Source organism: Nuphar pumila, chromosome 7, assembly GCF_984573655.1.
Source record: "Nuphar pumila chromosome 7, dmNupPumi1.hap1.1, whole genome shotgun sequence".
In the NCBI taxonomy this organism is placed as follows: Eukaryota; Viridiplantae; Streptophyta; class Magnoliopsida; order Nymphaeales; family Nymphaeaceae; genus Nuphar; species Nuphar pumila.
Genome location: NC_143255.1, coordinates 70,403,572 through 70,427,842, shown reverse-complemented (window position 1 = coordinate 70,427,842; position 24,271 = coordinate 70,403,572). Strand labels below are relative to the sequence as shown.

General features: G+C 37.2%; 1 non-coding gene across 1 annotated transcript; it reads left to right on the top strand.

Annotated features, from left to right (window-relative positions):
* The first annotated feature begins 3,417 nt into the window (after positions 1 to 3,417).
* LOC149832382 (small nucleolar RNA R71) lies at positions 3,418 to 3,520 on the top strand. The gene has a single exon (XR_016433527.1). It is a non-coding gene; the product is annotated as a small nucleolar RNA R71 (small nucleolar RNA).
* Positions 3,521 to 24,271: the final 20,751 nt, after the last annotated feature.

Genomic DNA, 24,271 nt, shown 5'->3' with positions numbered 1-24,271 from the left:
GATATTTCAATGCTGCATGGTCAGAATAGACAACCACCTTCGAACCGAGTAAATAGGACCTAAACTTATCCAATGCAAAAACTACCGCAAGTAGCTCCTTCTCTGTCGTAGTATAATTCATCTGAGCATCAGACAGAGTTCTACTAGCATAGTAGATCACATAGAGCTTCCTATCAATGCATTGTCCTAAAATAGCCCCCATAGCATAATCAGATGCATCGCACATAATCTCAAATAGGAGAGTCCAATCCGGAGGTCTCAAAATGGGTGCAGTAATCAAGGCCTCTTTGAGAATCTCAAAGGCCTTCATACAATCCTCACCGAAAACAAAGGGCTGGTCTTTCTCTAATAAAGTGCAAAGCGGTCGAGAGATTTTACTAAAATCTTTTATGAACCGCCTATAAAAGCCCGCATGCCCTAAAAATGATCGAATCTGCCTCACAGAGGTGGGTGGAGTCAAACGGGAAATGGATTCCACCTTCGCTCTGTCAACCTCAATACCACGCTTGGACACAATGTGTCCGAGCACAATCCCCTCTTGGACCATAAAATGGCTCTTTTCCCAACTCAGGACGAGATTTGTCTCCGCACACCTACTCAGTACTCGAGCAAGTTTTTGGAGGCAATCTTCAAAAGAAGAGCCATACACTGAAAAGTCGTCCATGAAAACTTCCATCACATCATCTATCATGTCTGAGAAAATAGCAAGCATGCACCTCTGAAAAGTGGTCGGGGCATTGCAGAGCCCGAACGGCATACGTCTAAATGCGAAGGTGCCATAAGGACATGTAAACGTGGTCTTCTCCTGGTCGTCAGGATGGACAGCTACCTGATTGTATCCTGAATATCCATCTAGAAAGCAGTAGTGGCTCTGCTCTGCGAGTCTCTCTAAGATCTGATCAATGAATGGCAATGGGAAATGATCTTTCCTAGTTGCCACATTCAGCTTCCTATAATCGATGCAAACTCGCCATCCTGTAGTGGTCCTCATCGGAATTCTCTCACCCTTCTCGTTCTCAACCACAGTGAGTCCTGACTTCTTCGGCACAACTTGAATCGGACTGACCCACTGGCTATCAGAAATAGGGTAAATGATTCTGGCATCCAACCACTTCACCACCTCGTTCTTTACCACTTCCTTCATGTTGGGATTTAGCCTTCTCTGCATATCCCTAAAGGGATTGACTTCCTCATCACAATGTATTCTATGCATGCAGAATGAAGGATCAATCCCCTTCAGATCAGCAACTCCCCAGCCAATCGCTGCCTTGTGCTCTCGAAGAATAGTCAGCAATCTCTGCTCCTGCTCCTCAGTGAGCAGGGACGAGATGATCACAGGCAGAGTCTTATCATCTCCGAGATAAGCATACTTGAGTGAATCTGGTAAGGGTTTCAGCTCAAGTTTCGGAGGTGATTCGATCGAAGATTTGGCGGGGGTCTCCGCAAGTGGTGGGAGAGTCTCAATGACGGCTCCCCAAGGTGGTCTCTCCAACGACACTCTAGGCACATCTATACTCTCTACACCACCATTCTTCTCTATATGGTACAAATCTAAAGAATCCTCAGTAATATACAAATCGGGCTGCTCCTCCAACAACTCCTGCGCGATATTTACATGAAAGCAGTCCATGTCTCCTGCTTGACCCATCGCGGCATTGAAAATATTCAACTTGACTTTCCGATTGCCGAATGAGAGATCCATGGCTCCGGTTCTACAATTGATGCATGCATTGGCAGTCGCCAAGAATGGTCTGCCTAAAATGATCGGAGTCTGGTGCAGGCTGTCTACTTCTTTCATATCAAGAATAATGAAATCGACTGGGAAATAAAAATCATCCACCTTAACTAGCACGTCCTCCAAGACACCTCCCGGTACCTTGACAGAACGATCTGCCAGTTGAAGTGTAATAGGAGTCGATCTCATCTCTCCTAGCCCGAAAGAATCAAAGAAATACCTGGGCAGAATGTTCACGCTTGCTCCAAGATCGAGCAATGCGCGTTCTATCCGGATGTTCCCTATGGTACACACAATGATAGGGGCTCCAGGGTCCTTGAGCTTTGGTGGTGTCTGATGCTGAAGTACTGAACTCACCTGCTCAGTCAGATGGACCCTGTTAGGAACTCTCTCTCTAGATTTACGCTTATGCGTACATAGTTCCTTCAGGAATTTGGCATATGCCGGCACCTGCTGAATCGCATCGAGCAAAGGTTGGTTGATCTGCACATGCTTGAAGATGTCAAGCATGTCCTGGATCTTCGCACCTTGCTTTCCTCTATATCCGGGAGACTCTAATGCTTTGGGATAGGGTGGTGGGGGAATATACTCTGCTGGCTCCTCCTCTTTGTGAGAAGGCTCACTCCTATCCTTCTTCTTCTCTGAGGATGAAGATGATGATGATGATGATGGAGATGGGGATGATAATGATGGCTGAGCCGAAGTAGGTGAAACAATGGTCTCTGGCTCCTCTATCCTCTCTCTACTATCGACATGAAACTCACGTCCACTCCTCAGGGTCATAACAAATTTGGCCTGCTGCTGTGTCTCAGTATGAAACAGGCCTCCAGTCATCTGGTCCTTGCCCTTCGGGTTCATGACAGCCTGACTCGGTAATGTACCCTCAGGTCTCCTACTGATAGCCTCAGCTAACTGTCCCATTTGCGACTCTAACTTCACAATGGACTGCGTATGTGAGCTCAATATTTGGCTACACTTATCGAAGGTGTTCTGATTAGAGGTTTTCACCTCTTGGAATGCCTGGAGAAGTCTCTCCTCAAAAGATGTCAGCGGAGCAGACTCTTGCTGAATCGGGGGAGTGACTGAAGAAGAAGAAGAAGACTGAGAATAGTTTGGTCTTTGAAATGACTGAGTAAAAGATGGCTGCCGAACTGGCTGAGAGGATGTAGGCATCTACATGGAAGACTGTGGATTCTTCCATGAAAAATTGGGATGGTTACGCCAACCCGGATTATATGTCGATAAAAATGGGTTATTCGGCGGTCTGACGTAACCCTGAGCTGCCTGAACTTGTTCTTGAACAAATTCAGGGTACTGAGATGCCGAAGGACACTCAGTGATATCGTGTGCCGGACTGGCACAAAGAGTACACACCTGCTGTGTAGTGGATGGTCCTGAGAGAAGCTGGTCCAGCTTCTGAGCAATCATGTCTACCTTGCACTGTAGTGCAAGTAGATGGACCAATCTCAAGAACACCAGCTTTCTTCTGAATGTTGGGTGTGGCTCTATCAGAATGAGAGCTCGAAGCATGGTGGAGGGAATTCTCGGCCAATGTATCAAATAACCTCCATGCTTCATCCTCGCTCTTCAGCATGAATGTCCCTCCACATGAAGAGTCGATCATCTGACGATTCTTGTCAAACAATCCATTGTAGAAGCTCTGCACCAGTTGCCATTTCGGCACCTGATGATGGGGGCATTTCCTGAGGAGATCCTTCATTCTCTCCCAGGTCTCATGAAAGCACTCACCATCTAGCTCTGAAAAGCTAGTGATGGCTCTACGATATTGGTTCGTGCGACCAATGGGAAAGTATTTTCGAAGAAACTCCTGTTGCAACTGATCCCAGGACTCTATTTCTATAGAATCTAAGGACTTCAGCCAATACTTGGCTTTGTCTTTCAATGAAAAGGGAAATAGAGTCAACCTCAAAGCATCATCATCGAAATTCTGTATCTTAACAGTAGAACAGATTTCGAGAAATTCATCTAAATGTCGGTAGGGATCTTCATGACTAAGGCCATAAAAGGATGGAAGCATCTGAATAATGCTGGCCTTAATCTCGTAATGAGGCGCTCCTACATCGGGTCTCCGAATGCAGGATGCCTGAACATAGTTTGTAGGAATGAAGTATTCCCGTAGAGGACGTGGATGAACTGGGGGTGGAGGTGGAGGATCCATGTCAGCCATTGTTGCCGAACTTCGATGAGAATGTAAAATTCTCTCTGGGTTGTCAACAAATGGGTGTAATGGGGTTCCTAAACCTCGTCGACCCTGCATACACTGGTACTAAGACCAGATCTAAGCAAACGACCTAACTCTAAATCTAAACTAACACTAGTACTAAAATGTAAATAAACAAATAACAGTAACTAAAAACACACAGATATGCTATCTAGCTATGTCAGAATTCTATAACTAAATGAATAAGTAACAAAGTAAACTATTCTAAAATGCTAAAACAAATAAATACAAGAAATCACAAACTATGTTTTTCTAAAACCCATCTGTCTAATCGCTCCTTGTAGAATGAAAATTAAGTGAATCCTAGAAAGAACAGTACGTGAATCCTATATTTACTAACTATGTTAATCCTATATTCACTTACTAATCCTACTAACTAAAAAAAAACAACTAATTACTAAGTAAAACAAATTAATAAATCAAACTCTAAGAAATAAAGTAATTAATTCGCCGTTCCCCGGCAACGGTGCCAAAATTTTGGTTGATATTTTGAAATGATCTTTTTAAAACAATTATTTTCAATAAAACTTTGGAAAATCGTCAACCAAAAATATAAAAACCGTCTTTCCACAAAGTGGTAAGTACGGGTCGAATCCTCAGGGAACAGGAATTAATCAAGATATTTCTAGAAAACTTGATTTATTAATTAAAAATATCAATCTACAATTATAAAGTTAATACAACTACAATTAATCACTAAAGTAAAAATGAAAAAGCAATTAAATCTTCTGCTCCACACCAAGGGTACTTTCATCTTTTCGCCAATTATTCGTTCTTCGCACTTGGAAATTAACCCTGGAAAAGAAATATGCTTTTCAACCTAAAAATGCAGAAAAAAAAAACAAAGTTAGTATTTTATTCTACCAATGCAAACAATAACTAAAACTAATTCTAATTTTACGAAAAGAATAAAACAAATGCTACTTATCAAACAAAAATTAAATAAAATACTAAATTAATTCTAAAATTAACCAAATTAATTCTACTAATGCTGTATGATGATTATGCAACTCCTAAAATGCATAAACTACTGAAAACAGGTCTAAAATGCCGAAACTAAGAAAATTACGAAACTGCCCCTAACTAGTGTAAAATAGATTTCTAACAGGTTATCGGAAAACCACTGTTTGACAGAGCAAACGAGGTCCGATTTTCCCGAAATTTGTTCTGTTCTGCAACTGACAGATTAAACAATCTGACAGTTTTTACAGAATGGAAAAACAGTATATGTAACTCCAGATATAAGCGTTTCAAATCTGGGAAAAATCAGGATATCGAAAGTCCTGTAATTTAAAATCCAGAAAAAGCGGTTTTCGCAAAACGCTTAAAAGTCAGACCAAATCAACTTCAAATGATCTGAAATTTGGTCTGCGGTCAAATAACACGTCAATAAAGTGAATAGAACAAAATTTTTTGAAAAACACGAAATGTTTGCACAGAAAATAACGCTTGTGCGACAGGGCAAAAATCGGGTTCTTATTTGAGTGCACTATTCACTTTATGAATCTATTTAAGCACTATCAAAGACAAATTAAACCTAATGCAATCTAAATGACACTGTATAACAGTGTATATGCATATGAATATTATAATTACACTAAATGAATGACGAACAAAATACGATAAGCAAATTATGACTAAAACTACGTTAACTAGCGATGCAAATGCAACTATGCTACTAAAGGGAATGCAATTCGAACTACTAAGTTAAATACTAACTACTACCAATAAAACAATCACAAAACACAGCTCACACATACGAAACGAATACAATACACGCACACATGCTTCTACACTACACTAAATCAAATAACTAAACTAATTAACTTAAAATCAACATAATTAACATCTAAATGAAATTAAATGCACTAAAGAACAAGGCTAGGGTTAGGTTAGACTCGGTTTTGACTCAAACAGGCTCGGTTTTGACTTGACTAGGCTCGGGTTGGATTAGGACTCTACTAGGGTTAGGTTTTGACTTCACTAAGTTAACTAAGACTAGGTTGACTTGGTTTAGGGTTGACTTAGTCAACTAAGGTCGGTTTGACTTAGGATTGGGTTCGGTTTGGTCTATGACTTAACTTAGGCTTGGGTTTTGACTAACTTAGGTTTAACTAAAACTCAGTTGGACTCGGTTTTGAGTTGACTTAGTCAACTAGGTTCGGGTTTACTTAAGTGGAATCGGTTTGACTTAGATAGGGTTGGACTAAAGCTTGACAAGGGTTAGGTCTAGGTCTTTGACTAGGCTCGAGTTGGGTTAAGTAGGGGTTAGGTTTGACTCAACTAGGCTTGACTTAGATTAGGTTAGGTAGACTCGGTTGACCGAAACTTAGGTTAGGGTTGACTCAACTAGGCTTGACTAGGGTTGGGTCTTGGTCTTAGACTCGACCTAGGTTTGGTCTAAGCTTTGACTTAGACTAAGCTAGGTTTTGACTAGGTTAACGACTCCCCTAACCAAGTCAATCTAATTGACTTGGTTAGATTAGGTTCAATAGGTAGGGTCGGTTGACTCAAACTAAGGGTTGACTTGACTAGACTCAAGTGGGTTTAGACTAGGGTTTGACTCGACCTAAGCTCGGTTTTGACTAGGTTCAGTAGAATCAGTTTTGACTAGGTCAAGGGGGTTTAGACTAAAGTAGTAACCTCTTAATTCCTACAATTAATTCAAAGTTACCGATTTTAATGAAGGAGGTTAGGAAAATAAAGTAAGAATTATCAATGCCCAACTTGGAAATGATTTGGATTCTTCAAAAACAGTCCCACTTAATGAGGGAGTGACTTTCCTTAATTGATTTTAAAGACCTTTTTGGAAAACAAAAAGTCCAATCTAGAAATCCCCAAGTTTTGCTTTTCAAGATAGAATTGAATTGCCTTTAATTCTTTAGAGAAATCGTGGAGTCGAAATTAGGATTTTTTTTTGTTTAAATGCAAAAACACTTTCCAAAGGTAAGGAGTAACTCCATCCTTAATGCTTATTCAAAATTCAAATCTTCCTTAAATGCCTCACACGATTTTTGAAGAACTTCCTTTTTCCAAAAGCTTTCCAATTTTCAATTACTTTAATTACCTCCCTTCTCAAAAATCGCCAACTTCAATTATTGCTACTTTCTAAAATCATAGAATTAAATCTACCTAGGGAATAAAAGAACTTAAATGGAAAATCGATTTCCTAGGAGTTAATGCTAACCTAATTCCCAAAACTAACTTAAATGACCCCTAAAAATGGCTAAGACACTAAACTACATTGAACCTAGACACCTTCCTAATATAACTAATTGTAATTAATAATTTCTAAAAAATTCGACCAAGAGCTCAAGGGGAGCTCTAATGGCTGCCGCCCCTCCTTGGGGAAGAAGAAGACTAAAAAAAAATAAAAAGAATAAAAACTTAAACTAAAAGAAAAAATGACTTACTAAGGAACCACTATTTTGATAAAACTAAATTAAAATATAATGAAAAGAACTCCTAACTCCACAAATGCAAACATGAACAACACTATGCTGGAATTTATTAAGAACATAAAGAAATGAAAAATCGACTTTTGTAATTTTTGTTTTTCAATAGATCCAAAATACCAAAAACACAAAATGCTAAAAACGATTCTCTAGACCAATCCTAAAATAATGAAATGACTTAACATGATTTTATGCTGCTGTTCACATGCAAAACATACAGCAAAACACACGACTTACTAACCTAAAAACACGAATTTAACTAAAATGCAAAGATCGGCTAGAATAAATCTAGCCAATTTTTTTTTTCTTTTTCAAAATTGAAACCAAAACAAGACACAATCAAATCCACAAATAAGATGAATCAAAATGGCTTTTATAATTGGATTTGCAATAGAACAGACCCAAGAACACGTTGGAAACAAAAACCCCAAATCGGCTAGAAAAGCCTCTAGCCGATTTACATATTTTTAGAGAAAAATGATGGAAAAACACCAATTAAATATGTAAGCAATGAAAGAAAACCTAATCTAGCGTGCTGGCCTATGCATGAACTTTATTCTAAGGTTGAAAACGAAAAGAAAACAAGAAACACTCAGAAAATAAGAAAATCCAATCAACACTCAATTCGGTTTTAGCTAGAAGAGAAGGAAGAAGAAGACCTGCCTCTTGGAAGATCCGACGATCGGGGGTTTGAAGAAGAGTGGACCGTGGATGGAGATGGACGTCCTGTAAACAACCCAAATTTTTCAAATTCTTTTAAATATTCCCTTCTTGCCCCTAAATTCATTTTTTGAGCAAATGAGTCATTTTTAAATCTAAATTCCAGTTCATTTCTCAAATTTTACTGAAATTAAGTTCATTTTATATGTATAAATTGATTTCGGATCTGGATCCATCATCCAGATCCGAATTTGAGTCTCATTGTCCAAATTTTAAATTAAAATTACAGAAAATACCAAAAATATTTTTTAAATAACTCGGACAGTCCATCCGACATCCGTTTGGATCCATCACGTTGCATTTCTCGATTCAAGTTTTAAAAACTCGAATATTTTCTTAAAACCGGGGTCCAAACCCATTTTTGGAAAATTTTCCCAAAAATAGCCTTGAAAACCTTCTTTTGTAAATATTTTTTAAAAATACAAAAAAAAATTTAGTTTAAATCCTCGTTTTCTCGTAAATTTTAAAATTTCATTCCAAAAATATCAAAAAAAATGGAAAATGCAAAGGAAAAGAAAAAAATATGTCTAAACAAAATTCGGTTTTTGAAAACCTCTTTCTGAAAATATCTTTCTTTAAGAAAAACCCTTTTTAGAAAAAACCTGGTAAAAGGGCCTTCCTCTCGAAAATTTATAAATTTGAAGGACCCCTTTTTAAAACTTTTTTTTAGGGTTTCATTCTTTGTAAAAAAGAAATCGGATGGGGTTACGGCTTCTCCCCTCTCTCTCACCAAAACCCTCAGCCGATCGCCCCTCTCCATCGCCGGCACCCATGTGCCTTCAACAACTTCTCAACCTCCATCTCCCGTCCATCATTAACAAACCCACCCTCCTCCGTCCATCCGCAACGAAAGCATCGTTCTGGATTCTTCCTCCTCTTCTTTAAGAATCAGTAAAGAAGGAAACCCGAGGGACCGCTTCTTGACCTCCCCATTGGCATCTTCTTCTTCAATCCATCCGTTATCACCCCGCCATTACCTCTCTTCTTCTTCTTCTCGACCCTTCTTCCTCCCCATTTCTTCCTCTGTTCTTCCTTTTCGACTGAAGAGAATCGCTCCAACCCCAGGAGTTTCAAGCAATCCGATCGGTCGAAGATCAGCAAAGGAAAGGAGCACAATCCTCAGTATCCTTGCCTCTTCCTCAAACAGAATCGCAACCCATACGAAGCTCCTTCAGATTCCCTGCAAAACCACGGTGAGTCTCCTCTCTCGCTCTATTTTCTTTTATACATGTATATATATCTGGATTTTTCATTGAAATTTTCCTTATTCCATCTTATAAAAGCACCCTCTGTGATATCAATTCGCTTATAGCGAATCGATCTACAGCAGTGCAAAATTAATGGAGCCCTTGACTCCCACATCCAATTTTTGTTCTTTCTGCTGTTTATTCACCTTTTACCTCTCGATTCCGTTTTTTTTTAGCATTACAAGAGTATTTTATTCACTCTGGAACGTCGCATCTGTCTATTTTTGCTATATATATATATATATTTTGGCGAAGATGGTCTATGACTGATCCTCTGCATTGGCATTAAATAAGAGACTTCGACCATCGTTCTCTCTTTAGAAATTCTGCTAATCTAACTACGGCCTATACACGATTAGAGTTTTGCTTTATACCTCATTGATGTTCTATTTTGTTTCGATTTCTCATTTACGTTTTTTTTTTTTTTTTTACTTTTCTTTCTTCCTTTCTCTCTTTTCTCCCCTGTGAATTTTCGATCTTCTATCTGTATTTTAATCCCCTATTAGTATATGGCCTTCATCTAATCGCTGGATTATGCTCAGTTCCCTGTCTGAATAATAGTTGATTGTTTTCCTGATTATATGTTTAATCGTGTCATTTCATTTATTTCAATTACACTTCTGTTTCATTAAACTTAGAATTTATCCAGGGCACCAAATCATTCATACCAAGCATACACCACTGATTCATTACTGCATTCCTTGGTGTAGATCATCATGAGAAAACACTCAGATATCAAACTGCCTAAATTGCCAGAAATCATCTTTTCTTATGCAAAATATCTTTTATCAATGTCTTTTCACTACTTGCTTTTATGAAATTGAGAATATTTCTTCTCTTCTCGTATCAGGGAAATGGATAGCTTCCTTGAAGAAAATCATCAGCGCTAAAATTTTGAATTTGACTCTTAAGACCGAGAAGTTAACCTCGTTGGAGGAAATACTCTAGGTAAAAAAGGGAATATCTTTTGCACACATATGCACATTTTCAAGCGTTGAAGTCAACTATAAATTTATCTTATTGGCAAAATTTTCTAGATATTCTAAAGAATGAAATAAATATTCGATATCCATTTTTGGTGCAACCTAGCGTTGTTTATATCTTCCAGAAGAGTTACCCCATTCAGTTGAAGTATCTCTCTTGTCCCATCACGGTTTCGAGAAATCTGTATGGTTGTTCCCACTCAGGTTAAGGGTCAAAACCTGTACTTCCTGCGAGAGGTCATTAAATTCAAAAGTTGGTTTCAGTCTCAGCAATGAGACACCCAAGTTCACCCCTTTTTTAAAGCTTTAGGGAACCCCATTTCCTTCCTCCTTTCGCAAACTCCTTTCGGATTTGTTCGTCCAAACTCCGAAGGTCCCATCATGGTCTCTTCACTCGAGGATGCCATATGGTCGTCTCCTTCAGGTTAAGGGTTAAGCCTGAACCTCGCCCCTCGAGGTATCTTCCTTTTTCAGGTTTGGGTTAAACCTGAGTCTCGTTTCGACGAGGTGTTTCCTTCCAGTCCCATCATGGTTCTTCCCATCGAGGAATCCATGCTTTGTATATCTATATAGGACAGGGTCATACTTGAGCTTTATTTCATGAGGCATTTTCCCAAAAAAGTCCCATCAAGGTCCTCGCATATTCCTTTCCCCATTCAGGTTATCTTGGTATATCTTCGTCCCATCCAGGTTAAGGGCTAAACCTGATTCACTCTGAAAAGCTGATCTCGCCTCACCTATGAGACTTGATCAAAACTCCTACCTTCCATCATTTCGGGATCATCACTCAAAGTCTCATCACGATTTCCTCATTTTTATCTATTCAGTCATATCATTTTCGAGAATTTCGTCCCCCCAAGCCATTCAGGACATGTCTTTAAGCCAGAAAAGCCATAATTCTTCCACACCCAGTTCAGATCTGCTGACTGAGGCATTTTTTTTCAAAATTTGGAGTGTTTTCTTTGCCACTAAGCTCGGTTTTCAACCGACTTAGTAGCAAAGAGGGGCATCTGTAAACACCCCAAATTTTTCAAATTCTTTTAAATATTCCCTTCTTGCCCCTGAATTCATTTTTTGAGCAAATGAGTCATTTTTAAATCTAAATTCCAGTTCATTTCTCAAATTTTACTGAAATTAAGTTCATTTTATATGTATAAATTGATTTCGGATCTGGATCCATCATCCAGATCCGAATTTGAGTCTCATTGTCTAAATTTTAAATTAAAATTACAGAAAATACCAAAAATATTTTTTAAATAACTCGGACAGTCCATCCGACATCCGTTTGGATCCATCACGTTGCATTTCTCGATTCAAGTTTTAAAAACTCGAATATTTTCTTAAAACCGGGGTCCAAACCCATTTTTGGAAAATTTTCCCAAAAATAGCCTTGAAAACCTTCTTTTGTAAATATTTTTTAAAAATACAAAAAAAAATTTAGTTTAAATCCTCGTTTTCTCGTAAATTTTAAAATTTCATTCCAAAAATATCAAAAAAAATGGAAAATGCAAAGGAAAAGAAAAAAATATGTCTAAACAAAATTCGGTTTTTGAAAACCTCTTTCTGAAAATATCTTTCTTTAAGAAAAACCCTTTTTAGAAAAAACCTGGTAAAAGGGCCTTCCTCTCGAAAATTTATAAATTTGAAGGACCCCTTTTTAAAACTTTTTTTTAGGGTTTCATTCTTTGTAAAAAAAAAATCGGATGGGGTTACGGCTTCTCCCCTCTCTCTCACCAAAACCCTCAGCCGATCGCCCCTCTCCATCGCCGGCACCCATGTGCCTTCAACAACTTCTCAACCTCCATCTCCCATCCATCATTAACAAACCCACCCTCCTCCGTCCATCCGCAACGAAAGCACCGTTCTGGATTCTTCCTCCTCTTCTTTAAGAATCAGTAAAGAAGGAAACCCGAGGGACCGCTTCTTGACCTCCCCATTGGCATCTTCTTCTTCAATCCATCCGTTATCACCCCGCCATTACCTCTCTTCTTCTTCTTCTCGACCCTTCTTCCTCCCCATTTCTTCCTCTGTTCTTCCTTTTCGACTGAAGAGAATCGCTCCAACCCCAGGAGTTTCAAGCAATCCGATCGGTCGAAGATCAGCAAAGGAAAGGAGCACAATCCTCAGTGTCCTTGCCTCTTCCTCAAACAGAATCGCAACCCATACGAAGCTCCTTCAGATTCCCTGCAAAACCACGGTGAGTCTCCTCTCTCGCTCTATTTTCTTTTATACATGTATATATATCTAGATTTTTCATTGAAATTTTCCTTATTCCATCTTATAAAAGCACCCTCTGTGATATCAATTCGCTTATAGCGAATCGATCTACACTAGTGCAAAATTAATGGAGCCCTTGACTCCCACATCCAATTTTTGTTCTTTCTGCTGTTTATTCACCTTTTACCTCTCGATTCCGTTTTTTTTTAGCATTACAAGAGTATTTTATTCACTCTGGAACGTCGCATCTGTCTATTTCTGCTATATATATATATATATATATTGGCGAAGATGGTCTATGACTGATCCTCTGCATTGGCATTAAATAAGAGACTTTGACCATCGTTCTCTCTTTAGAAATTCTGCTAATCTAACTACGGCCTATACACGATTAGAGTTTTGCTTTATACCTCATTGATGTTCTGTTTTGTTTCGATTTCTCATTTACGTTTTTTTTTTTTTTTTTACTTTTCTTTCTTCCTTTCTCTCTTTTCTCCCCTGTGAATTTTCGATCTTCTATTTGTATTTTAATCCCCTATTAGTATATGGCCTTCATCTGATCGCTGGATTATGCTCAGTTCCCTGTCTGAATAATAGTTGATTGTTTTCCTAATTATATGTTTAATAGTGTCATTTCATTTATTTCAATTACACTTCTGTTTCATTAAACTTAGAATTTATCCAGGGCACCAAATCATTCATACCAAGCATACACCACCAATTCATTACTGCATTCCTTGGTGTAGAATCCCTTTCGTTTACTTTTTATCATTATTTGATGACATGCTATCATCTTTATATTCCCTTTTATTTATCATTTCGTTTGGCAATACACTTCATCTAATGAATATTTTAGCATCGGGTTTGTAGTATTACACATAGTCCATAATATATCCAACTCGATCTGCTAGTCTCAAAGTATAGCCAGTAATAGGAATTTGATATCTGACAGGAAAATATTCTGTTTACATTTCTCATTATAAATTTGGTTTCCATCTCCTGTCTTATATAGTTTCTCAGTTTAATTCAGCTGCCGCAATATCACGTCTCTCCTACCGTGTGTATCACACCCAATTACATAGACTCCACTGGGAATCAACGTAGAGTCTTAGTCAAGTTTGTTGTCAAGCTTATGGACATTACCCTGCTAAATCCCATTGACAAAATCGATCTTGGTTTATTGCTTGAACATGAAATGTCATTTTCCTGTGTAGTTGAGTCAAAGAGGGGCCACCTGCATGATTTGATAAGGCTGGACCATTGTTATGATTAGGGGTGTGAATGGTTAGCAGAGTAACCATCTTGCTATCCAACGTGTTGAATTTTGTGAGTTTATGACTAAAACTGGCTCGATATTAAACTGTGAATCGTAAATCCCAAAATTGAAAACGTCCAGGATATGCAAAACAGCAAGCTATCAGCTCTGGTTACTATCATCATTCAGCATCCTCATTACTATTTCTCCCAACATTGGTTATATGACATTTCCCTCATTCACACTTTCATTTGCACAGTTCTTCACAGCAGCACTCTCCCATCCACTCCAACTGCTACAGGTACATCAGATGGTTACTTGGTAGGTCATTTCTCTACAGTCAAGAATATGGGCGATACTGCAAATTTCAGCATCCCACTTGTTTGTTGTAATAGCACTACATAACCAACCCTTTAGCATTTCACCATTCCATCTGTTATATACCACACAGCATACCTGCCACATTCCTTGGAACATCTTCACTAGGTACACTCATTTTTACTCCCTTCACAAACACCTCACAGTATGTCTCCACTACACCTTCACAGCATCAACCTCCTATTATCACTTAACCAATCCCACACAGCAGCCATCTCCACTTATTATGAACATCAGTTCTTTTTGCCATGAGAATAGCTGCTTTGGTACCTTATCATAATATCAACTGAGTTTTTGCTGCAAAAACTCTAAAACCACCAGTTAGCTTAGGGGAATGCTATGAAAGTAATTGGTGGGCTAACTCAGAAATTAATGCTTGGTTTGCTGTCACATAATTAGGTGCACCTCCTCACATAGGTTTCCATCTGACTAATATGCGTATATATCCAAATAGCAGTATAGGTTTTTCCCATCAACTTAGTACATCATATAAATAGGATCACACTCACTCTATATCTATATTATATATACATATAAGTATATACATATATATATATACCTATGTATATATATATATATATATATATATATATATATATATATATATATATATATATATATATATATATATATATATACATGTACATACACATACCTATATATATATATATATATATATATATATATCAATAGGCTATTCTTCCATACCTTAGATCATTAATGCTGTTTCATTGGGATATTAAGCATAAGGTAGGTATATAAACGTCTCATCATTTGTATCTTTGAAATCAATATGATATGTGCAATTCTCTTATGTTTTCATATTAATCAAGTGTTTTGCAGGGAATATGTGGGAGACTCCATTATTAAGATTTGTAAATTCCATTTCATGTAATGTAATAGTTAGATCTAAATGAAAATTTACATTTCTTATTTTAGATAGAATGAATGAGCATTGTAAATATCATGAATCGCTTGTTTTCATGCTTTTTACCTTTATTTTCAAATTCTCACAAATGGTGAAACACGAATGGCACGCTGATCATTGTTCTCATCGCAAAATTTTCACTTTTGCGAGTCAAACTGACCTTTGAAAAAGTTTTTGAAAATAACTCGCCTCCGTTTTTAAAATGCGGGAAAATTCCGAAGAATGAGACTCGCCTGTCGGTACGAGGTTCAACCGTTCCTGCCACCTTTAACAGGGGTAATCGAACCAAGGATCAATCTTATGCTCTACTCTATTCAACTTGTCTAAATCATATTCTAATTTCTAAATGCACATAGAATCAGGCATGTGCTATGAATTTTCAGAAAATGCACATTTTGAAAACATGATGTTTGCTTTGAATGATTGAAAATAATTGGAAAATAAACTCTTTGAAAATCATGAATCAAGGTTGAGATACTGTATTTGAGAAAGTGAAAATCGATTTCTGAAGAATCTAGAGATTTTGTGAAAATCGATTTTGAGAAATGTGAAATAACTTTGGAAAACTTGATTTCTTTGAATTCAAACTTTGAAATTGAATATATAACTTGGAAAATCAAATTTGGAACTTGGGAAATACTCGAAATATTCTTTGAAATTCAATGCTTTTGGGAAAATCGATTTTGCTATAAGACTTAGGAGATTTTGAGGAATTCAATTTCCTTGACTTGGATTTTGAATTGGAATTGGCAAATGCATGAAATGAATGAATATGGATTTGAGGATTTGAGAAATACTTTTTGTATTTTTGAGAAATGCAGTGCATTTTTGAAGTTAGCCTAAGAGTGTAGGCTGAATGTGGCTAATGTGAAGATCATAAATCTAAGTATCATTCGTATTCTGACTATGGCCATAAATACAAATTCCACCAAGTTTATAAACTTCATAGAAGCTAGTGCATGTGCCATTCGTGTAGACCATGGTGAATTTGTAAAAATATGCATGAATCATCATCCATCACACATTTACATTATTAAAAAATAAACTATATGCAATGCTGCCTAAGCTAAGCAGGAAATGTAAATTCTTATTCCAAAGTTTAATTACAAGTTACATCACTATTGAAATTTAAATACATGAAAAAAATAAAGTCTTCAATGTACCTGCAAAACTAGAAAACTTTGTTAATGAAAATATGTTGGCTTTTCTAGATTTATCCAACAATATCAGGAAATTGTTGGATTTTGCTAGATATAAGCCTTTTCCTTGATTCCCTTAAATAAAAATGATAAAGTATGAAATAAAATTAAATAAATATGAAAGAGAAGATATGAAATTTCGAAATTGGGGTCAAAATGACCAAAATACCCCTAATAACAAGACTATGGCCTTGAAATTAGGGTTTTTAGAAAGATATTTTGATAAAATGCAAATTTTGAAATTTGAATGGAATAAACTCAAACCAAATATGCTATGACATGATTAAAAATATGAAATTAGGGTTAGGGATTTCGAAATTTAGTTCAAATGACCAAATTGCCCCTGATAGCAAGACCATGGCCTTGAAATCAGGGTTTTTAGAAATAGATTTTGGTAAAAACTTAGGTTTTATGCACTAAATGAAATCAAATGAGCACAAAATTAAACCTAAAGCATCCTAATATGATTATGAACATGATTAAACCCTAAAAATATATGCCTATGCACGAAAATCCAACAATATCACAAAAACTGTGATTTTAGCAGTGTTTTTGGATCTTTCAGGAACCCAGTTTTGCAATTTGCTTAATTCAGCCATCAAATGGATTCCAAAATCCATAAAAATTGGTACCTGCACTTGTTATAACTCTAATGTCGAATTGGAATTATAAAAATAATTTTTTGACATTAAATTAATCCGAAAATTGCCTTAAACCCTAAAAATATGCTATTTTTGACCTAATTCACCAACCAGTCTCAGTCCAAGACCTGAACCAGGGGTCAAATCTCCATGGAAATTTATGAAATTTTACAGAGACTAACTAAGAAGAAAAACAGAGATTTCCCAATTTACAGATCGGAAAAATCATCTCCGGTTAGTGAGAAACCCTTCCGGCAATCTGAGCTAAAATATATCACTCTTAACAGGGATTAAAACAGCTATTCCAGATTGAAAATACATACATAAATAGCAATTCTAAACAAAAGTCTCTGAAATTTTAATGGTGAACAGTAGATAGAAAAATAACAATACTCACATTTTACAGATCTAAAATCGGATCTGTGGTTTGGGATTTATGACTAACACAAGTCTGATTAGGGTTTTGGTAAACCCTAACGAGTTTTAAAATTAAAAACAGATTCTCTAAAAAGGGAAAAATACTAAACAGTGATCAAAAAATCCGAAAATTTCACATAAGACACATCTACTCAATGTGAATCAATAGCACTTTACAGATCTAAAATCGGATATAAGATGAGAGAAATATCATAACAGCAAGTTACCTTCTTGATTTTAACCACGATTTTAAAACTTTAAAAACCCGATTTGATGTCTGATTTTTTTTGACAGGGTTTCCGAGATTCAAAACCTCTGATTTTTATAAAGTAACTCAATAACTCCCACATGCACCACATATAAAAAAATCAGAAATAAACAATGAGTTCTTCCATCCGAAATAACATCATCTTTACTGTTCTAAACCTAGAACACACAGAAATTTAAGAAACTTAAAAAACCATGCATTAACTAATGTAAATAAATAAAATAAACCATAAAACAGTAAATAAAAATTATTTCTATGCTATAGAACGTAAAACAAACATGAATAAACCATGAAAATAAAATAAAAACAGGGAATCAATGGTTGGAATTTGATATCACCTTTAAAACATAGATTTAACCCATTAAAAAGGGCAAATCATATATTTTATTGGTTATTAATGCAAAGAATCATATTAAAATCAATTCTAATGGATTAAAATCTATGTAAATCACCCAAAACAGGGTTGGATCACCTTCTTGGATCGTTATTGCTGATTCTTGATGGTTCTTGAGGTTGAATCCATGGTTTAATCCATGAAGATGATGGTACCAATGGCTAAATCATGTTTAAAACAATGAAAAAAATTAAATAAAAACTAAAAATTAGAGAAAATAGTTACCTTGAGGTTGCTGCAATGGAGGAAGGGCTGGAGAGGAGAGAGAAGCTCCAAGAATCCAAAGGAAAGCCAATTGGGAAAATTGACCCCCTATAGCCTTCTATTTATAAAAAAAATTTAGGTTAAAAATTAAATGTTTTAAAAAAATTGGACTCTTCTAAGGGGGGCGATTTTGGGGTGTAAAGACTATCCTACCCCTAGCCTAAATTATCCTATTTAATACCTAATTAACTCCTAGACTCTCCTAAAAAATCCCCAAATGTAATGCCACTTGGCATTTTCTCACATTGGGTTTTTAAAACACCTTTAAAAAACCTTTAAAAACACTAGTTTTAAAAACTAACTTTCAAAAATGAGTTTTTCAAAATGGTTTTGACTCTTCTAAACCTCTAACACTAACCAAGACATCAACTAACCCTAGTCTAGCCCTGACTTACTCGAATATGGCGCCACCCCGATTGGGCCCTACTTGAGTTTTTCAAAAAGTGATTTTAAAACTTGAAATTGAAGGAGTTTTCAAAAGGATTTTCAAAAGTAAACTTAAAATTAGGATTTTTGAAATGGCATAAGGTCCTAACTGAGTTAGAATTCCTCTAGATATGGTGCCAACTGAGTAGGCCCACATCGAGTTTTGGAAATTTTGAAATAAACACTGAAAATGGCTTTGAAAAAGGGTTAAAATCGACATTTGAAATTCAAGATCTTTGAAAATAGGGTCTCAAGCGAACTGGAACTCCGAGTTAGAGTCCTGAACTCTTAGGACTCTGAGATTTTAGATTTTAAAAGCCAAATGAAAGAATTTTCCAAAAGATTTTATCAAAAATGATGAAATAAGTCAGAAAACACAGTCAGGGTTAGACTCCTAACTCAACTGAACTCTAGAATAGAGTTTTGAACTAACTGGACTCTGTAAAATGACCTAAATTTCGAAAACAAACGAAAAAGATTGAAAATGGAAGTAAAACAGACTTCAATACAGACTCCTGACTGGATCAGGACTCTGAGATAGAGTCCTCATCGGACTGAAACTTTCAAAATTTTAAGAAATTTGATGAATAGAGGAATTCAGAAGCGACACCACCTCAATGGGTCTCATCTGTGAATTGAAATCAATTAAAATTTGAATTTGAAATGAATCCAGATTGTTTCCTTGAGAAAAATATTTCGAAATATAAAGTCCTGGGGTTGGAAAATGACAGAGTATTGAATAAAAACCCAGGTTTTGAAATTGATTTTGAAATAAAAGCTTTAAAATTGAAATCTGGATTGAATGTTTTGAAAGCTGGAGTGCTGGATCTCAAGAATGAGATGCAATGTCATGCAATGCTATGCAATGCAATGAAATGATATGCAAAATGTATACAGTGATATGCAATTACTTATGAAATGGACAAACACTAGATGAGTGTGAAAATTTGGGGTGTTTACAGATGCCCCTCTTTGCTGCTAAGCCGGTTGAAAGCCGAGCTTAGTGGCAAAGAAAACACACCAAATTTGGATCATAAAAATGCCCCAGTTAGATGAATCTGACTGGGTATGAAAGAAGTAGTTCAAGTGATGATGATAGATATGAAATGAAGAATAAGGAGAAAATTTTACTTCGAAAAGAAGTGAGATTCAGGTTTTGCCCTTAACCTGGATGGGACAGAAAATACCTCGTGTAGAAACGAAGCTCAGGTTTGACCCTTAACCTGACCGAGAAATGAAAATGGAATACCTCATCAAAGGAGGCTCAGGTTTGTACCCTTAACCTGATCGGGTTGAAAATGAAATACCTCATCAAAGGAGGCTCAGGTTTATACCCTTAACCTGATTGGGCAGAAAATGAAATACCTCATCAAAGGAGGCTCAGGTTTGTACCCTTAACCTGATCGGGCAGAAAATGAAATACCTCATCAAAGGAGGCTCAGGTTTGTACCCTTAACCTGATCGGGCAGAAAATGAAATAGCTCATCAAAGGAGGCTCAGGTTTGTACCCTTATCCTGATTGGGCAGAAAATGAAATACCTCATCAAAGGAGGCTCAGGTTTGTACCCTTAACCTGATCGGGCAATGAAAATGGAATACCTCATCAAAGGAGGCTCAGGTTTGTACCCTTAACCTGATTGGGCAGAAAATGAAATACCTCATCAAAGGAGGCTCAGGTTTGTACCCTTAACCTGATCGGACAGAAAATAAAATACCTCATCAAAGGAGGCTCAGGTTTGTACCCTTAACCTGATCGGGCAGAAAATGGACGAAATCCTCGAAAGAAGAGGCCGTGATGGAACCTTCGGATTTCCGCACAATGAATCTGATAGGGGTTTTGCAAAAGGAAGGAAATTGGGGTCCCTAAAGTTTGAAAAGGGATTGATTTTGGGCGCCTCATTGCTGAGACTAATTAACTTTTGAAATTGCCTTTTGCTGGAATTGGTGGCTTAACCTCAAGCCGAAATTGGACTGTCTATGGTGGGACAGTGGGGACACAGGGAAGTGTGCGAATCTGAGAGCCCGTGCGCTCAGATTATACCAAAGAAGGGAAGGAATCTTGAAAACTCCCGTTATCAAGTCCTAAAAGGGATAACAATTGATGTCAGGATGTGCCAAAGATGAACCTCAAGCTCTCGCTTCATGCCAGGATAGCTAGAAAATATTATCAAAATGTTGAAAATTGTTTGTTGATTCAAAATAATTGAAAATGATGCACATTGTTTTGAAAGTATTCCCTCTTTTCTACCTGAAGTATTACCTCTGACTGAGCTTAACTCCGTAGAATCAAGATTCGAATTCAAATTGCTTGCGATTGGCTTTCTTTCAAGGAAGCTATCAATTTCCTTGATATGGACGGGAAAGAAAATATTCTTGATATTGCGAGAGCTATTGGTGAAAGAATATTGATAAAAGAATTTCACAAAATTAAAGAAAATTCTTGATAAATTTGACAGTCTGATATCCTGGGATTCTTTTCTCATGATGATCTTTCTGCACTCTTTTTTTTTTTTTTAGCAGATTGGAGCTCTCTTGGATTTTTCGGGAATTACATCATCCTTCATTCTGGAGATGTCCTGACTTTTCTCTCTTTTTTTCTTAGAAAGGGTACGTCACAAACTCCTTCATCTCAGAGATGTTCCGATCCTTCTTTTCTCTCAGGGATTATCTTGATAGTTATTGGCTCATTGGTTGGGAATCTCTTGATGATAGCTGGAATCAAATATCTTTTAGGGTTTGTCGGTACGCTCATCACACTCGCCTTCATTTCGACGGTGATCTGAACTTTCCCTGGAAGATCCGTCACAAACTCCGTCATCTTGGAGATGATCCAAATCTTCTTTGGCCCTGGGGGTCGACTCGCTTAATTCGCCTTCATCTTGACGACAATTGAGAGATTCCTTTTGCAGATATTTAATTGCAGCTTAGGTGATTGAGGAGATATGGAAATTGAGTGGATTTTTCTGTATCACCCAGGATATTTCGACTGCTTTATTTTTCAAGAATGGTCTTTAAAAATGTGCCATTGACTGCGATCAATATCAATCACTCATGGCTTTGCAACAACATTGAATTCTCTTTGCTGGCCATATCGAGGATTTATTCTTCATCCTTTTGGTTGGCCAATAGAAAGATTTTGAATTTTGAATCCTTTTTCGCGAAAGCATTACCCTTTCGGAAGTAATAATGGAGGTATTTTGAAGTAATAATTTTGTGCAATAAAGATTTTTGAAATCAACAAATATTTAAGGACAAATTGGCAAAATTTTCTTGAAATCCTTTTGTGAAATCGAGCATTTGAAGCACAACGCAACACATCTCTGACAAAAATTCTCTTCTCCTTTCCCCAAAGGAGACGATTCAGAAATTGGAATTGGGAATTACTCCTCTCTTCCCTGAAGAGGAGGTGTTTGCAAAACGAACTTTCGAAGAGAAATTAAGCTTTCGTCAAAACTTCCTAACATTAGGCTTCTCTTATGGAAAGGGGGCCGAAATTGGTGAGATTGGTAAATTGGTCATGAAGGAACGAGTTCATCACACTCTCCCTGAAAAGAGGGTCCTTCATGATGAAATGGCCTAGTCTGAAGTTATGGTTACAAGGAAAATGAACTTCCGTCGAAGCTCTCCCTGACCTAAGGGTTCCTTGTATGAAATTGGAATTTTGTTTTGCAAACGGTTCACAAAGGCACGAGTCCCTTCAAACTCTCCCTAAAAAGGGGCTAAGTGAACGAATTGGACAGCATGCGAAAAGAGTGATCTCCCTCGAACTCTCCCTATAAAAAGGGTCTCTCGCAAGAGAAAATAATTGAAATTGGGTATTGGGTGACCAAAAGGGTCAAATTTTGGAAATTTTGAAATTTGATATTTGAAAATTGGAAATTGATTGACCCGAAGGTCGAAATTGTGAATTGGTTTACTGAGAATGACATGGGTTCTATAGGGATTCAGCCTAAGAACGACATTGGTTCAATTGAGAACGGCATTGGTTTGATTGAGAACGACATTGGTTCAATTGAGAACGACATTGGTTCAATTAAGAACAACATTGGTTTCGCAGGGGTTCGACCTACGAACTATCAATTCCATAGGAATTCAACCTAAGGATCATAACTCAAGAAGGAATGATTCCAACTTGTGAGCTTTGAATGGACCAGGTGCTAAACTGGGTTTTTGAGGGAAGATTCGAATCGGAATTCAATTCTTCAAGGAAAACTAGATGAATTGGATTTTGAAAGAAAATTTGAGTCGGAACTCGGATCTTCTAGACCAACTCGCAGAGTAGTTTGAGTAGAAGTTCAAACTTGTAAAGGTAAGCTAAGCGAATTGGATTTGAAAGAAAATTCAAGTCGGAACTTGGATTTTCTAGACCAACTCTGAAGGAAAAGAAAACTCGAGTCGGAACCCGAATCTTCGAAGGAAAACCAGGTCCATTATGGAAGGAAAAGAAATTCGAGTCGGAACTCGAATCCTGAAGGAAAGGTAGATCAATTTGGAAGGAGAAGAAATTCGAGTCGGAACCCGAATCCCGAAGGAAACTAGATTAACTAGAAGGTAAGAAGATTCAAGTCGAAACTCGGATCCTGAAGAAAAACTAGACCGGTTGGAAGGAAAAGAAATTCGAGTCGGAACTCGAATTCCGAAGAAAAACTAGATCAACTAGAAGGAAAGAAGATTCGAGTCGGAACTCGGATCCTGAAGGAAAACTAGACCGGTTGGAAGGAAAAGAAATTCGAGTCGGAACTCGAATTCCGAAGGAAAACTAGATCAACTAGAAGGAAAGAAGATTCGAGTCAGAACTCGAATCCCAAAGGAAAACTAAACCGGTCAGAAAGAAAAGAAATTCGAGTCGGAACTCGAATTCTTGAAGGAAAACTAGATCAATTAGAAGGAAAGGAAATTCGAGTCGGAACTCGAATCCCAAAGGAAAACTAGGTTAACCAAAAGGAAAGAGGATTCGAGTCGGAACTCGAATCCCGCAGGAAAACTTAAACCGGTGTGGAACGAAAGGAAATTCGAGTCGGAACTCGAATTCCGAAGGAAAACTAGGTTAACCAGAAGGAAAGAAGATTCGAGTCGGAACTCGAATCCCGAAGGAAAACTAAATTAGTGGACACTGAATTTTAAAGTGTACCAGTGCAAACACCGGATTTTGAAAATGTGCCAATACAAGCACTATGTTTTGAAAAATTACCAGTACGAATACCAGGTTTTGGAATATTACCAGTACGAGCACTGGATTTTGGAAGGTTACCAGTACGAGCACTGGATTTTAAAAGGTTACCAGTACGAGCGCTGGATTTTAAATGGTTACCAGTACGAGCACTGGGTTTTGGAAATTTACCAGCACGAACACTGATTTTTTGAAAAATTACCAGCACAACACTGGATTCTAAAGAATTACTAATTGATTTTGATGGAAAATTTTCAGTCTTCACCCTCACGACGACTTGGACAACTGTCGGGGTCTCAGGATTTATCCCTTATCCTGAATGGGTAATCGAT